This window comes from Coregonus lavaretus (assembly GCF_964263955.1).
Source record: "Coregonus lavaretus genome assembly, chromosome: 37".
Taxonomy (NCBI): domain Eukaryota; kingdom Metazoa; phylum Chordata; class Actinopteri; order Salmoniformes; family Salmonidae; genus Coregonus; species Coregonus lavaretus.
In genome coordinates this window covers 12,222,134-12,238,479 of record NC_140024.1, presented here as the reverse complement: position 1 = coordinate 12,238,479, position 16,346 = coordinate 12,222,134, and the positions used below count along the sequence as shown (strand labels likewise).

Here is a 16,346-nt window from a genome sequence, read left to right as displayed (position 1 = left end):
ATGTTTGACGGTGGGGATGGTGTTCTTGGGGTCATAGGCAGCATTCCTCCTCCTCCAAACACGGCGACTTGAGTTGATGCCAAAGAGCTGGATTTTGGTCTCATCTGACCACAACACTTTCACCCAGTTCTCCTCTGAATCATTCAGATGTTCATTGGCAAACTTCAGACAGGCCTGTATATGTGCTTTCTTGAGCAGGGGGACCTTGCGGGCGCTGCAGGATTTCAGTCCTTCACGGCGTAGTGTGTTACCAATTGTTTTCTTGGTGACTATGGTCCCAGCTGCCTTGAGATCATTGACAAGATCCTCCCGTGTAGTTCTGGGCTCATTCCTCACCATTCTCATGATCATTGCAACTCCACGAGGTGAGATCTTGCATGGAGCCCCAGGCCGAGGGAGATTGACAGTTCTTTTGTGTTTCTTCCATTTGCGAATAATCACACCAACTGTTGTCACCTTCTCACCAAGCTGCTTGGCGATGGTCTTGTAGCCCATTCCAGCCTTGTGTAGGTCTACAATCTTGTCCCTGACATCCTTGGAGAGCTCTTTGGTCTTGGCCATGGTGGAGAGTTTGGAATCTGATTGATTGATTGATTGCTTCTGTGGACAGGTGTCTTTTATACAGGTAACAAACTGAGATTAGGAGCACTCCCTTTAAGAGTGTGCTCCTAATCTCAGCTTGTTACCTGTATAAAAAACACCTGGGAGCCAGAAATCTTTCTGATTGAGAGGGGGTCAAATACTTATTTCCCTCATTAAAATGCAAATCAATTTATAACATTTTTGACATGCGTTTTTCTGGATTTTTTTGTTGTTATTCTGTCTCTCACTGTTCAAATAAACCTACCATTAAAATTATAGACTGATCATTTCTTTTTCAGTGGGCAAACGTACAAAATCAGCAGGGGGTCAAATACTTTTTTCCCTCACTGTACCTGGTTTATTTGAGTAATGGGGTGTAAGGATACACAAGGCTCATACAGGTAATGGGTCTGGATGGACGTCTATTGCCCATTCAAATTCTTTCTGGCAACAAATTTGTGGTAGGAAAAAAGTTAATGGGGCTGGGGCACATGTGTTATACCACTTTACTTTGAGTTTATCTATGAAATGATTAGCCTATAAAAGGTCAGAGGTCATTGGACTTAGATATACAAATAACAGGGTTGGAATGTGCAGCGAATAGCTGAATATAGGTTACTGTTGGTGACTTGGGGAATACAGGCCTAAAGAAAGTAGGTAACAGGGCAGAGATAGGCAAGTAACAGGGATGAGGTGTATTGGCAAAGGAACTAGGGTTTATGAGTAACAAATAGGGCATTTCGGGTTAGGAAATGGGTGTATTTGGGAACAAATGTGTTAATGTACAAGGGACAGTTCCAGTGAATGCACAGTACCCGAGGAGGAATGATGACTATTTCATTGAATAGTTCTGATAGGGGGGATTGAAGATGGGGAGAAGAGAACAGAAGAGAACAGATGGTCTCTGGAGCCTCAGTAGCATCCAGGACTAATCAGCTTCAGGACCTTCTTCCATTAGTCCCTCCCAAAGAGACCCTGCCTAATTACCAAGTGTTCATTAGAGATTTAGAGGGGAGGGGATGGGGCTGTAACTGTACACTGTGCACCATGCACTCACTGCCATTTGCTTCTAAAGCCATTTGGGGCTGCTGGCATGTCACAACACACTGCTTAGCCTCACAACAACACAAGCCCCTTCTGGGGTTCCTTGGCTGCTCTCAAAATCATTACCCAACGCCGCCAAGAACAGATAGGATACAACAAACAAACACACTAAGCAGCAGTGGAAACCCAGAATGCTGGTGTCGTGTGCATTACCGTCACGACACTAGAGTAGCCCCCCCTCCAGATGTGATGTGACATGGTTCGCATCAGTAGAATCCCCCCCCCCCCCCCCCCCCCCTCCCCTCCTCCTCTTCCCAGTTTAGTGAGGGATTAACCAGTGAAGAGACACACTGGGCTCTGGCCTGCCTGGGCTCTGGCCTGCCTGCCTGCCAAACCGCAATGCAGATAGATGTACTGTCAGGGATTTACCATGGTGACTGCCGGCTACCATTTTGTAATTTACTGTAGTTCAGAGAAAAGAAGTGACTGGCGAGAGAGGGAGAGTGTGTACTATGCTGTATACTGAGAATGGTGTGATCGTGATGTCTGGGAACAGTGAAAGATTTGGGGGTCAAGATTCTCACTGTCCTGATGCCATTTAATTAGGTTGTGGAATTTACTAAATATCCATCATGATAATGGCAATAACTACATGCTAACACCAAACATATTAAGGGTTTAGAAATATCAATTTTTTCTGATATATTGGTAGGAAAATTAGATGTAAATTTGTTTTTTCCTGGTTTCTCTCACTTCCACTGTTACATGAGGTTCCATGAGGTTCTAGACATGCAGTCAGGGAGGGAAACAGGCATATGCACAGTCACATAAAGATATGCTGCTGCCTGTGCCCTCAATCTGGAAAGATGTCATTCCCTTTGTGTGATATGAGTCTCAACATGCCTTAGCTGTGATGCTGGAATCCATGGGGAAATCTGGAGATGTCTACCCTTTCCAACTCACACCTTAAGATATTCTAGGCTAGCAGAGACACATGCACGGAGCACGGTAATACTGGGGGTTTGGAGGGAAGGAAGGAAGGAAGGGGTGAGCTGAGGAACAATCTCATGCACATATTCCCTTTGTGAGATTGAGGGGGGAGAGAGGGACAGGGAGAGGCACAGAGTGCGACCACCTGGGATGCGCACCCCTCCAGGCAATTCTCAAAATGTTGGGATGTTACAAAATAAAGAGAAAAAAAGAAATACTTGAATGATAAAATCAGCAAAAAGCATTTTCCCTGTTGACTTTGTTTTCCACTGATTCCGTCTGAACTGAGCGAAGAAGAGTCAGATTGATGTTGGCTAACATGGAAAAACCTTGCTTCTGAAATAAATAAAGTCTATCTCCTATCTGGCTCCCGTGTTACAGTTCAAGCCTCAGCATTTGAGAGTATGATAGCTCAGGCTCTCCACTTTGTACCAGTTACCTCCTGAGTGGCGCAGTGGTCTAAGGCACTGCATCGCAGTGCTAACTGTGCCACTAGAGATCCTGGTTTGAATCCAGGCTCTGTCGCAGCCGGCCGCGACGGGGAGACTCATGGGCGGCGCACAATTGGCCCAGGGTAGGGGAGGGAATGGCCGGCAGGGATGTAGCTCAGTTGATAGAGCATGGCGTTTGCAACGCCAGGGTTGTGGGTTCGATTCCCACGGGGGGCCAGTATAAAAAAATATGTATTCACTAACTGTAAGTCGCTCTGGATAAGAGCGTCTGCTAAATGACTAAAAATGTAAAAAGTTACCAGAGTTCCTGCTTCTTTTTAAGAGCTCATTTAAGCTTGCTTGCTAGCTTCTGACAGCCCGTCGTTTATCACATGGAGGCACATTGTAATAGAACTCTCTATTCACAGCAGATTATACCCAGGCTTTCTGATGATCATTTTATTGCCGTCTTTGTGGAGCATTGCAAACATCCCTCCCATCTTCATTCTGCAACATACTTCTGAACTCTTCACAGATTTGCCTCTCTCTCTCTCTCTCTCTCTCTGCCCAGAGGGGATATACTCAGACTGTGTTTCTTGGCCAAGTTAAACTGTTACCAGTATGTCACCTAAAGACTGTCACCATACCACTCCAGCAGATGGCCTTTCATCTTGCCCAGTGCCCATACATCGCTGTCTGTATCAGTTCCCTCTCTGTAGCTACCTGTAGCCACTCCCTCCATCATAATGACAGAGCCAGAGGGGGGAAGGGAGGCAGCTAACTGGGAAGATAAATGTGGCGTGTTGTGTCGTTTGGCTTGGCTCTGCTTCCCTCTCCTCTCCTCTGTCCTGGTTTCACTCATTGTGCTGAGGCCTCCAGTCTCCTGTGTCCTCTCCGCTCTGTGTAAATGGGAAGGAAGCGGGAACACTGTCCCCTTGGGATGACCGTGCCTGTTGGTCCACGCCAACAGCAGAACAGAGCAGTTCCACACATAAAGCAGAGCTCTGTCAGAACATAGGCCAACAGACCAACAGTTTAACAGTCCACACGCTTACTGTAGCAATGATGCCTTTCTACCCTGCACCATTCTGTCCTGCTCACATCAAATCTGCAGGCTCATCCCAAAGTGAGAGCCTCACCCTGCAGAGCTACCTCACCTACCCTCACTGCTAATGTGACAACGTAGAACCACACCCCGTTCTCCAATCCAAGCCTCTGGTAGGACAGGGCCAGTATGATGACTGGGCGAGTTTGTCCATTGGCTGCTGTTGCAGTGTCAGCTGGTTTCTCTCTAGGCTGGAGGCCCTGGAGACAGAACAGAAACAGCTGTGGTCTTCCATGACACAGATCAGATGGGCAACAACTGGACCACTGGCTGGACATGGCCACCTGTCCTCCCAAAGCTGCAGGGGATTGTGCTGTACGTAGCTTCTTGTGTGGATTATGGTACTAACCTACTAACTACTAGAAAGCAGAGTGGATTCTACAGGCCTGGATTCCTTTGTTACACAACACTAACACACATTGACCTAAAAGGTCAATCACATTGTCTGTCTGTCTGTCTGTCTGTCTTTCTAGCATGCTAGCTAGAGAGACCAGCCAACATGTCCTGGCCAGGCCACTTCATCTAACACCGCTTGACCTTCAGCACAGCAGTACAGTGGGCGCTAATAGTGGAACTGTCTGGTGTCTAGCTACAGCATCTAACTACACCATGTATTAGAACTGTCTGGTGTCTAGCTACAGCCTCTAACTACACCATGTAGTGGAACTGTCTGGTGTCTAGCTACAGCCTCTAACTACACCATGTAGTGTAACTGTCTGGTGTCTAGCTACAGCCTCTAACTACACCATGTAGTGGAACTGTCTGGTGTCTAGCTACAGCCTCTAACTACACCATGTAGTGGAACTGTCTGGTGTCTAACTACAGCCTCTAACTACACCATTTAGTGGAACTGTCTGGTGTCTAGCTACAGCCTCTAACTACACCATGTAGTGGAACTGTATGGTGTCTAGCTACAGCCTCTAGCTACACCATGTAGTGGAACTGTCTGGTGTCTAGCTACAGCCTCTAACTACACCATGTAGTGGAACTGTCTGGTGTCTAGCTACAGGCTCTAACTACACCATGTAGTGGAACTGTCTGGTGTCTAGCTACAGCCTCTAACTACTGGCTACAGTGTCTAACTATCCCATGTGTCTGAAAGGTTGTAGTGGAACTGTTTGGTGTTTAGCTAGTGTCTAACTACACCATTGAGACAGTGAGTGACAGTGAGTGACAGTGAGCGACAGGGAGAAACAGCGAGCTATGGAAGACAGCATCCAGACAGACCGTGCTTAATTACTGGAGCACACAGAAAGATAAATGGGAAAACCCACACTCTTAAATATTAATGGCAATTTAAAGTGCTAATGTTCCTCCAGGCAGACAGAGAGTGAGGAGAATGGGGAGAGGATTCTGAGAGACGTGGGATGAGGCAGGAGGCTGTGGCCCCATGGGAAGATGGCAGCAGAATGGCCCCTGCTCCATGTGCTGATCTGTGGTGAGGAGTCTCAGGCAGACCAGGCGGGCCCGCTGTTAATGAGCCTAATTTACATTTTAATTTTACATTTTCGTCATTTAGCAGACGCTCTTATCCAGAGCGACTTACAAATTGGTGCATTCACCTTATGATAGCCAGTGGGACAACCATATATCTATTTATTTATTTTATTTTGGGGGGGGGGCTGGGGTAGGGGGAGGGTATAAGGATTACTTTTATCCTATCCCAGACACTTTTATCCTATCCCAGACACCTAATATTATTGTCAGCAAGCGGTGCACCTCTAAAGCAGGAGAGCAGACTAGACTGAGTGCTGAGCGCTGAGCTGGGATGGCTGTCTGCTCCCCTCTAGTTCAACAGGAACTCTGCATCCACCGAATTAGTCATGCAGCCAGTCTACTTCCATAGCACAACAGTTTGGTGGTTTTATCTATCTGGAGCCCACATTTGACAGCAGTCTCCTGTCCCTGTTGATCCTTCCAGATATGAAGGACAGTCTCTTGATTTTTCTAACACCCACGCAAATATACAATGTCTCAGTGCACACATACAGTGAGCAGACTCTTGCTCACACACACATTTAGTGGGTATCCAGAGAGACTTGTTGGCTTTGCTGATTCTGACCTGAACAACTCCCTCACCCCTCTCTCTCAGTCTCTCTCTCTCTCTCTCTCTCTCTCTCTCTCTCTCTCTCTCTCTCTCTCTCTCTCTCTCTCTCTCTCTCTCTCTCTCTCTCTCTCTCTCTCTATTTCTCACGTGCACTCCCTCTCTCTCTGAGGGTGGATGTACAGTTTGTGGGGGTCTCTACAGCCCCTGCCACCCTCTCCAGGGGCTCTCCTCCTCTGTCCCTCACCACAGATGGTGGGCAATGTGGCTGCCTGGCAGCTAGCCTCATTATCGCCCACACTGGGCCCATGGAGAGGCTGGGGCACACTGGAGGTGGGCAGGGAGCTGGAGCTAGGAGCTGGGTAGGGCTTCCACGGCCAACTGCCAGGGCCTTCTCATCCCCACACAGGGGAGCCTGGGACTCTGGCTCTCACGCAGCCCTGAGCACTGCAGCTCACAGGAGGTGAAGGGAGGAGGAAACCTGCATCAATCTTCCCTCATTTAGGTCTGAAACTGAGCATAACTGTACTGTACCTACTGGCTAATACACATCTAAAGAAGTCAAATCTTTTCAATACTTTGGGTGCCTAAATTAAGTCTGCTTGGTTTCATTTGCATTGTGAACATTTCCTAACTCTCCTCTGGGTACACATATACTGTTCTCCCTACATGTTGAGCTCTTCCTGCTTATCCAGTTCCCCAGTTATATTCCCATCCATTCTGATCAACGTTACTCACCTTCTCCTGGTACTGCCGACGGGAGGAGTCCAGAGACTGGATGAGTGCGGTGGCGTGACCCACGAACATGGCATAGCAGGTGGCGCCCACGATCATGCTGAGGATGGTGAGCCACACGTCCGTCATGCCTACAGGTGGGTACATGCCGTACCCGATACACAGCATGTGGCTCATGGCTTTGAACAGGGCGTAGGAGTACTGCTGGCCCCATGTGTCATTCTGGATGGGGGGAGAGAGGAAGAGAAAAGGTGTCAGAGAGGGGAGAGGGATATGGTGATATGGGGTACTGTTCTCACTCTGCCAGACGTCTGGAGGGAAAAGGTCAGCAAGCACTAAGACCACCAGAGTCCTTCTTATCATCATCCTCATCATCATCATCATCCTCATAGTCATCATCATCATAATCCTCATAGTCCCCTGTAGCTCAGTTGGTAGAGCATGGCGCTTGCAACGCCAGGGTTGTGGGTTCGTTTCCCACGGGGGGCCAGTATGAGAAAAAGTATGCACTCACTAACTGTAAGTCGCTCTGGATAAGAGCGTCTGCTAAATGACTAAAATGTAAAAAAATGATAGTCATCATCATCATCATCATCCTCATAGTCATCATCCTCATCATCATAGTCATCATCGTCCTCATCATCCTCTTAGTCATCATCATCAACGTCATCATCATCATCATCATCATCATCATGTAAGAAGACAGCCACAGATGTCCTCTTCATCATGCCTCAATAGGAACATCAACACTTAGCTACACCAACATACTGTAGTAATACACTCTTCTATATGTAAGTATTCAGGGGAGAACTGCCTTAGCTGGGCAGAAACTAAACACAACCATGAGAGTGACTGAATGAATGGAGCCCGAGACACAAGAGGCCTGCAAGGCAAAAAAGTAGGTCAGCTATTTAGAAAAATGTGATTTTTCATTTCTCGTTTGTGGATAAATTGCCCTTTTGTCCTTTAGATCCCCGTGGTAGTCCAAGTGGAATCAATATCTGCTCTCTCCCGAGGTGACATGTTCAAATTGCTTTCAAACTCATTTCCACAGCGGTAAAACCTGAGAGTTAGGAGAGTTATTAGTGCCTCCTAAAAAGGTAGAAACAGATGACCCAATAAGATAATAGGGCAGCTACTGTAAGGAAAGACAAGGCATCACTACCCTCTGATTCTTATCAGGCCCAAACTACTCTTGGCTAGAAGAAGACGTGATAATACCATCAGCTATAGTCTAACCCAGAGAAATTATATTTCTCACTGTACTGTGACACATTAAAAAGAAAAGTAATGCAATTCAATTAGCCAGTGAAACAAAACAAAACACATTTCGATTTTAATGAGAGAGCGCAGTTTTTCAGTGATAGAATCACAATCTAAATACCATAGTGCTTCATCATGGTGTTGTGTAATGCTGAGCAGGAGTTTAGGTCAATGCGATCCCTCCCTAACAGTAGACAGCGTGCCATGCCAAAGGTGTTTGCTAGGCTGCTGTTTCCACTTACTGACTACTGGCCTGTCTGTCTTTAATGACCTAATTTGAATTTTATGTGATTGTTTTTTATTCACAGATCCCAGATTAATCCTCTTTGAGGGCTGGGAGCTCTACAACAAATCCTCATCATAAATCATCTCTCTCTCTCTCTCTCTCTCTCTCTCTCTCTCTCTCTCTCTCTCTCTCTCTCTCTCTCTCTCTCTCTCTCTCTCTCTCTCTCTCTCTCTCTCTCTCTCTCTCTCTCTCTCTCAAGGCCCTGCTCGTTTGGAACATGGCAGGTTATACTGTGCGTCCGAGTGCAGCGGTTGATTCAGGGTCACACCTCAGGTGTCGCAGGGTCCGGTTATATAACCACAAAGAAAACTTAATTACAGAGGAGAGGGCGGTCATTACGAGACATAGGGCTTTCCAGCGACTCTTTCTCTCTCTCCCCCTTTTCCCTTTCTCTCCCTTTATCTCTCCCACACAAACACATCTCTTTCCCTATCTCCTCCTCTCTCTCTCTCTCTCTCTCTCTCTCTCTCTCTCTCTCTCTCTCTCTCTCTCTCTCTCCCTCCCTCCCTCCCTCCCTCCATCCCTCCCTCCCTCCCCCTCTCTCTCTCTCTCTGAGACGTGGACCTGCAGCAGCAGTGCAGCTAACAATGTGATGAAATTAAAGAACAGCATGAGTGCTCGCTGGAAAATTGTAAATACTTGACCAATATTGGATAAGGGCTTTCTGTCCTCTGAAAGTGATTATTTCGTACGAGGCCAAGCTCACCGCCTAGCTTTCACTTTCAGAATATAGACAACCAAACCATACTGAGCTGGTGGAGAGAGAGCTCCAAATAACTGAAGAAAAAAAAAAAGAAGCAAATTGAATAACTGTGGGCGAATAAAGGATAAAGGAAAAAAAAACATTCGATTTAGGCGGGGAAATGGACAGATATGCAAGGCAGCCATTTCCCATGATGCTACAGGCTTAGTACAGTAATTACAGAGACAGAGAGATGAGATAACAGGGAGGGACTAATCTGATTTAGACAGACTTGGGCTGCGTCTGAAGTGGCACCCTATTCCACACAGTGTACTTTTGACCAGAGCCCAGTAGTGCACTTCCTAGATATTAGGGTGCCATTTTGGATGCTCTCCTAGTATAGGAGCACAGCAAAGCACTACTTACCACCATCTTGTTTTTGGACACCCAGCAGTCCTGAGGGAAGTCCTGCAGCATGGGAACCAGGAACTGCAGACATCCGTCCCAGTGGCACAGCAGCAGCATCATACCAATCAGGTTGACGATACGCACCATGGCACTGGCCAGGTCATAGGTCATATGGAAGATCTGAAGAGCAGGACAGGAAGAGGAAAGGACTGTGTTAGGACATAGGTCATATGGAGGATTGAGAGAGCAGAATACAATACAATAGATTATTGTCCATTTTGTGAGAAACAAAAATGTGTCTTCTGTTTATCGCAACCCCTGAAACATACATGTTGAGAGGCACAGGGTCAGCCACAGAGCTGACCCTCCTGGATGGAGAGCAGAACTGGAGCAGAGGAATTGTGTTAGGGCACGACGGCATGTGTAGGCTGGCTTACAGACAAAGCCCTGGCCTGAATTGTTTTGTATTACAAATACCCTTTTCTCCAGGGGTGTTGTCTGTTTACTTTGTTCCCTAACCCTTTGGTCGATACTTTTTATAGTCAAGGTGAAGGCCAAGCAGTGGATTTCCCATATGCAATAAGTGAGTTGAGTTTGAATCTGAGCGTCCGTTCTAGTTCGAGGCCACATTGTTCTCCATCACACATGCAGGGCCCTAGCCTCAACGTACAGTAACATAATGAACATCATCTTTGATGTAACACTTGTGCTTTTTACAGATGTTGACATGAGTGGTCTGTAGAGGATGGTCCTGATGGCAGCATGGGAATATGGCTTGGCCTATGGGGGCTTGGGGAGGAGGCTTTATTGAATCACTCTAATCAACCACTTAGGTAAGCACACTAATACAAAGCGGATGGAAGGATGGGTAGGTGTGTATATGCGTCCCTGCTGAGTGAGTGTGTGCAGCACGGGCGAGCTTTGTTAATCCTAATGATAAATATACTCATAAGGCGCTACAGGACGCCTACTCTACGCTGGTGTGGATTTTAATGGCTTCAACAATTTAAAGCCATTTAATCCCATCGAGGGCCGCGGTGTGCACTGTTAACTGCTGTTCTCCTTATTAAAAGCCACTCAGCGCCGTTTAAAAGCTTACGGCTGAGAAAGGGATATTCCATCTTTCTCCTCTTTGTTGGCGAATATTGGTAAGAGGAGAGGGGAGAAGAGAAGCCAGCCACAAACAGCCCCAGGCAGACACAGACAGTTGCTCTCCACTGTTCCTCCTGACCCAGGCTAGATCTCTCCGGTTGCCTCCTAAAGCCCAGTGCTTGTTGATCTGTCCCTTTGTTGTTTCTATCTGAGTGGCTGCGTGGAAACAACAGACAGGGACCAGGGACTAGTACTGAGACAGGCTGTGTGACGGGCCTCTCTGGGACAGTGTGGACGCTGGGCCTTCACATCAGATCACCTCCGTCAGAGGGGTCAGCCGGGGAGGGGAGAGCCAAAAGTGTCCCCAAGAAGACTTGTTTCTGCTGGGGTAAGACGGAAGCGTCAGGCCGCCAGGCTCCAGAGTGAGTGGATGGCGGAGACATTACAGTTGCAGCGCTGGGCTCTTGTTCAAAGTGTTTAGCCCGGGGCACATTTACATCATCTGAGCAGAGTCATTCACCCGGCTGCATCCTTCTCTCTTAATCTACCAAACCACTCGCTTCTTCTTCTTCTTCTTCTTCTTCTTCTTCACCTCCTCTCTCACCCTCTCCTCTCCACAGCTGCGCTCCACTCCAAACACAAGGAGGAGATATTGGTTTTTAAAGAGCCCATTCTCTTTCCAAACACAATAATGGTTATGGTAGCTGATACGAGGCAATATATTGTGATGTTGATTCTCCAGCTGGAACTAAAAGGCATTCCATAACATTAAAGAGCTGTCAAAAGCTCTATGTGTGTGAAATTAATAAATCATGAACTACCCCATCCAGTCTCACACTTGAGATTGAGATTTTTTCATTTGTAAAATAGTTTTTCCAAGAGGGGAGTGTGAGCTCTCTGATACAGTGGATGCATTTGTAATGTATTTAAATGTAGCAATTTCCTGCTCATTAAACATGGATAATATAAAACATACATTGTTCAAGCCCACAGTATCTCAGTCAAACAGCAAAACATTGAATACATTACCCATTTACATTTCCCGTCTGAGCATCTTATGTCATTTACATGCTAATATTACAACAGCCATGGAGCTGGTCAACATGAAGTGTCAAGCTGCTAGAGCTAAGAAGGTTGCTTATTCTATATATATTGCACTATTTGAGTAGGGCAGCTACATACAGTACCAGTCAAAAGTTTGGACACACCTACTCATTCGAGGGTTTTTCTTTATTTCTACTATTTTCTACATTGTATAATAATAGTGAAGACATCAAAACTATGAAATAACACATATGGAATCATGTAGTAACCAGAAAAGTGTTAAACAAATCAAAATATATTTTATATTTGAGATTCTTCAAATACATTTTTACATTTTTACATTTTTGTCATTTAGCAGACGCTCTTATCCAGAGCGACTTACAGTTAGTGAGTGCATAATTTATTTTATTTTTTTATATATTTTTTTCATACTAACCGCAATAATATTTAATTGAATCCTCACATCCTCCCTCCTTCTCAAAGCACATTGGAGTAGATCTTAGGTTCCTCTCCTCTGATCTTCTCCTCCAGTGCATTTTGAGAAGGAGGCAAGTAGAGGATGCGAGGAATCAAGGAAATACAATTGACATACACACCAGGAATTGGACTACTGTGAGGTCATCCTAGAGAATGAGGCTGGCCGACTATCCGTCCTGCTGCTGGATGAAGGGGTTGGGGATGGCTTCCATGCCGTCCTGAGGACAGATGAGCACCACGGACGTCCCTCTACAAACCACCAGGCCCAGCTGCCACGTGTCCTCGGTCAGCTTGAACTGGTTGTCAGGATCCCGCAAGTACTCGATGGTGCTATCCAATACCAGGTTCAACAGGGGGTCAAACCCCTTCAGAACTCCACTGGCCTCTCAAATAGCCACCCTTTGCCTTGATGACAGCTTTGCACACTCTTGGCATTCTCTCAACCAGCTTCATGAGGTAGTCACCTGGAATACATTTCAATTAACAGGTGTGCCTTCTTAAAAGTTAATTTGTGGAATTTATTTCCTTCTTAATGCATTTGAGCCAATCAGTTGTGTTGTGACAAGGTAAGTGGGGGGTGGGGGGGGGGAGTATACCATAGCAACACCCACCCGTAGTCTACGCTCCAGCAGGTATATCTCACTGGTCATCCCCAAAGCCAACACCTCCTTTGGCTGCCATTCCTTCCAGTTCTCTGCTGCCAATGACTGGAACAAACTGCTAAAATCTCTGAAGCTGGAGACTCTTATCTCCCTCTCTAACTTTAAGTGTCAGTTGTCAGAGCAGCTTACCGATAACTGCACCTGCACACAGCCATTCTGAAATTAGCCCATCCAACTACCTCATCCCCATATTGTTATTTATTTTGCTAATTTGCACCCCAGTATCTCTATTTGCACATCATCTTTTGCACATCTATCATTCCAGTGTTAATACGAAATTGTAACTATTTTGCACTATGGCCTATTTATTGCCTTACCTCCATAATTTACTAAATTCGCACACACTGTATATATATTTTCTGTTGTATTTTTGACTTTATGTTTTGTTTACCCCATATGTAACTCTGTGTTGTTGTTTTTATCGCACTGCTTTGCTTTATCTTGGCCAGGTCGCAGTTGTAAATGAGAATTTGTTCTCAACTGGCTTACCTGGTTAAATAAAGGTGAAAAAATAAAATTAAATAAATAAATACAGAAGATAGCCCTATTTGGTAAAAGACGAAGTCCATATTATGGCAAGAACAGCTCAAATAAGCAAAGAGAAACGACAGTCCATCATTACTTTAAGACATGAAGGTCAGTCAATCTGGAAAATGTCTTCAAGTGCAGTCGCAAAAACCATTAAGCGCTATGATGAAACTGGCTCTCATTTGGACTGCCACAGGAATGGAAGACCCAGAGTTACCTCTGCTGCAGAGGATAAGTTCATTAGAGTTACCAGCCTCAGAAATTGCAGCCCAAATAAATGCTTCACAGAGTTCAAGTAACAGACACATCTCAACATCAACTGTTCAGAGGGGACTGTGTGAATCAGGCCTTCATGGTCGAATTGCTGCAAAGAAACCACTACTAAAAGACACCAATAAGAAGAAGAGACCTGCTTGGGCCAAGAAACACGAGCAATGGACATTAGACCGGTGGAAATTTGTCCTTTGGTCTCGAGTCCAAATTGGAGATTTTTGGTTTCAACTGCCGTGTCTTTGTGAGACCCGGTGTGGGTGAACAGATGATCTCTGCATGTGTATTTCCCACTGTAAAGCATGGAGGAGGAGGTGTTATGGTGTGGGGATGCTTTGCTGGTGACACTGTCTAGCATGGCTGCCACAGCATTCAGCAGCGACACGCCATCCCATCTGGTTTGGGCTTAGTGGGACTATCATTTGTTTTTTAACAGGACAATGACCCAACACACCTCCAGGCTATTTTACCAAGAAGGAGTGATGGAGTGCTGCATCAGATGGCCTGGCCTCCACAATCCCCCGACCTCAACCCAATTGAGATGGTTTGGGATGAGTCGGACCGCAGAGTGAAGGAAAAGCTGCCAACAAGTGCTCAGCATATGTGGGAACTCCTTCAAGACTGTTGGAAAAGCATTCCAGGTGAAGCTGGTTGAGAGAATGCCAAGAGTGTGCAAAGCCATCATCAAGGCAAAGGGTGGCTATTTGAAAATTCTCAAATATAAAATGTATTTTGATTTGTTTAACCCCTTTTCTTGTTTACTACATGATTCCATATGTGTTATGTCATAGTTTTGATGTCGTTACTATTATTCTACAATGTAAAAAATAGTTAAAATAAAGAAAAACCCTTGAATGAGTAGGTGTGTCCAAACTTTTGACTGGTAGTGTAGGTGAGATAGTAATACCTGTCCAAGACTACTAGTACTGTACAAAGAAAACTACTGTCAAATCCCTGTACCTGTAGAAGTTCCATCCAACTGGGCACACACTGGTTGAATCAATGTTGTTTTCACGTCATTTCAATTAAATGACGTTGAACCAATGTGGAATAGACGTTGAATTGACGTCTGTGTCCTGAGGGATGTGCCCTTAAAATACTTTTTGAACTTCTGCACTGAATGGAGAATAAAGCTATCCTGACTTGCTCAGAATAATGCAATGCAAATCTCCAGATAGTACTGGCAAATGAGACAGTGAGAGAGAGCAGGGGCTTTAAATAGTGCATTTCAGTGGGGGTGGTGATTCCTCGCTATATATCTTCCTAGCCTATATCTTCTTTCAGCCTTAACTCAATTACCCCCAAAATTTTCCCATTCCCACTAAATGGAAAAAAATCTGTTCCGATATAGAGTTATTATAGGCTTATTATTTTGAGGCTAAAGAAGGAGGAGAACTCATGTATATCTCTCTCTCTCAAATAATTTCATACCTTGATTATATTGAGACACGATCACATATCTCTCTTTAGCTGAATTCCCGGTGATTTTACAGTCTTTTACTAAAAACTTTAATCACTCTGTTGCCAACCCCTGTCCTACACCAAAGCAAGTTGCCCCCCCCCCCCCCCCCCCCCAAAGAGACCCTGCCTAATTGCCAAGTGTTAATTAGAGATTTACAGGGGAGGGGCTGGGGCGGTACACTGTGCACCATGCGCTCACTGTCATTTGCTTCTAAAGCCATTTGGGGCTGCTGGCATGTCACAACACGCTGCTTAGCCACAAACACACACACATTCGCACACAGACACACACACTGCATTGCAGAGTACAGCACATTATAGGGATGATGGATGGCTGGCCTCTTTGTTTTAATTGATAGGGACATACTGTCACGTTCGTTGAATGACGGGACAGACCAAGGCGCAGCGTGATATGCGTACATGTTTATTTTCTATTAAACACAACGACAAAACAACCAACGAAACGAAACGTGAAGTCCAAGGTAGACGACACAACATACCTTAACCGGAACAAGATCCCACAACCCACTAGTGCCAATAGGCTGCCTAAGTATGGTCCCCAATCAGAGACAACGAACGACAGCTGCCTCTGATTGGGAACCACACCGGCCAACATAGAACCATACATACTAGATCGACAAACAATGACCAAACACAACAAAGAATATACACACCCTGACTCAACATATAAGCGTCCCCTGAGTCAGGGCGTGACAGTACCCCCCCCAAAGGTGCGGACTCCGACCGCACAACATAAACATAACAGGGTAGTGGCCGGGTGGGCAATCCGCCTCGGAGGCGGATCCGGCTCGGGGCGTGACGACCTCTCACTCTCCGCCTCCCTGTTGCGCCCCTGGTCTGGTCTGGAGCCGCTGCTTCCCCTCTCCTTCCTCCCACCATACGCCAGGCCCTGTCTGGACCCTGGTGTGGGAGACCCCGAACCTAGAGAGGGGCTGACGTCATGGTCTGGATTGGAGCCGCTGACCGGAGCTGGATCAGGCACCGGTGGAGCGGACTGCTCTGGCTCCGGAGTGGAGCCGCTGACCGGAGCTGGATCAGGCACCGGTGGAGCGGACTGCTCTGGCTCCGGAGTGGAACGGCTGACCGGAACTGGATCAGGCACCGGTGGAACGGACTGCTCTGGCTCCGGAGTGGAGCAGCTGACCGGTGCCGGACCAGGCACCGGTGGAACGGGCACGGGCCATGCCGGACTGGACAAACGCACCACTGGTCTGGTGCGAG

General features: G+C 46.4%; 1 pseudogene across 1 annotated transcript in view; it reads right to left on the bottom strand.

The window, feature by feature from the left end:
* Positions 1 to 16,346, bottom strand: part of LOC311111347 (potassium/sodium hyperpolarization-activated cyclic nucleotide-gated channel 4-like) — a 69,900-nt pseudogene that overhangs the window by 22,337 nt on the left and 31,217 nt on the right. The window contains exons 3-4 of the transcript in view: positions 9,589 to 9,750; positions 6,935 to 7,153 (exon numbers count right to left, since the gene is read on the bottom strand). The product of the transcript in view is annotated as a potassium/sodium hyperpolarization-activated cyclic nucleotide-gated channel 4-like (transcript). The remainder of the gene's footprint in view (positions 1 to 6,934; positions 7,154 to 9,588; positions 9,751 to 16,346) is intronic.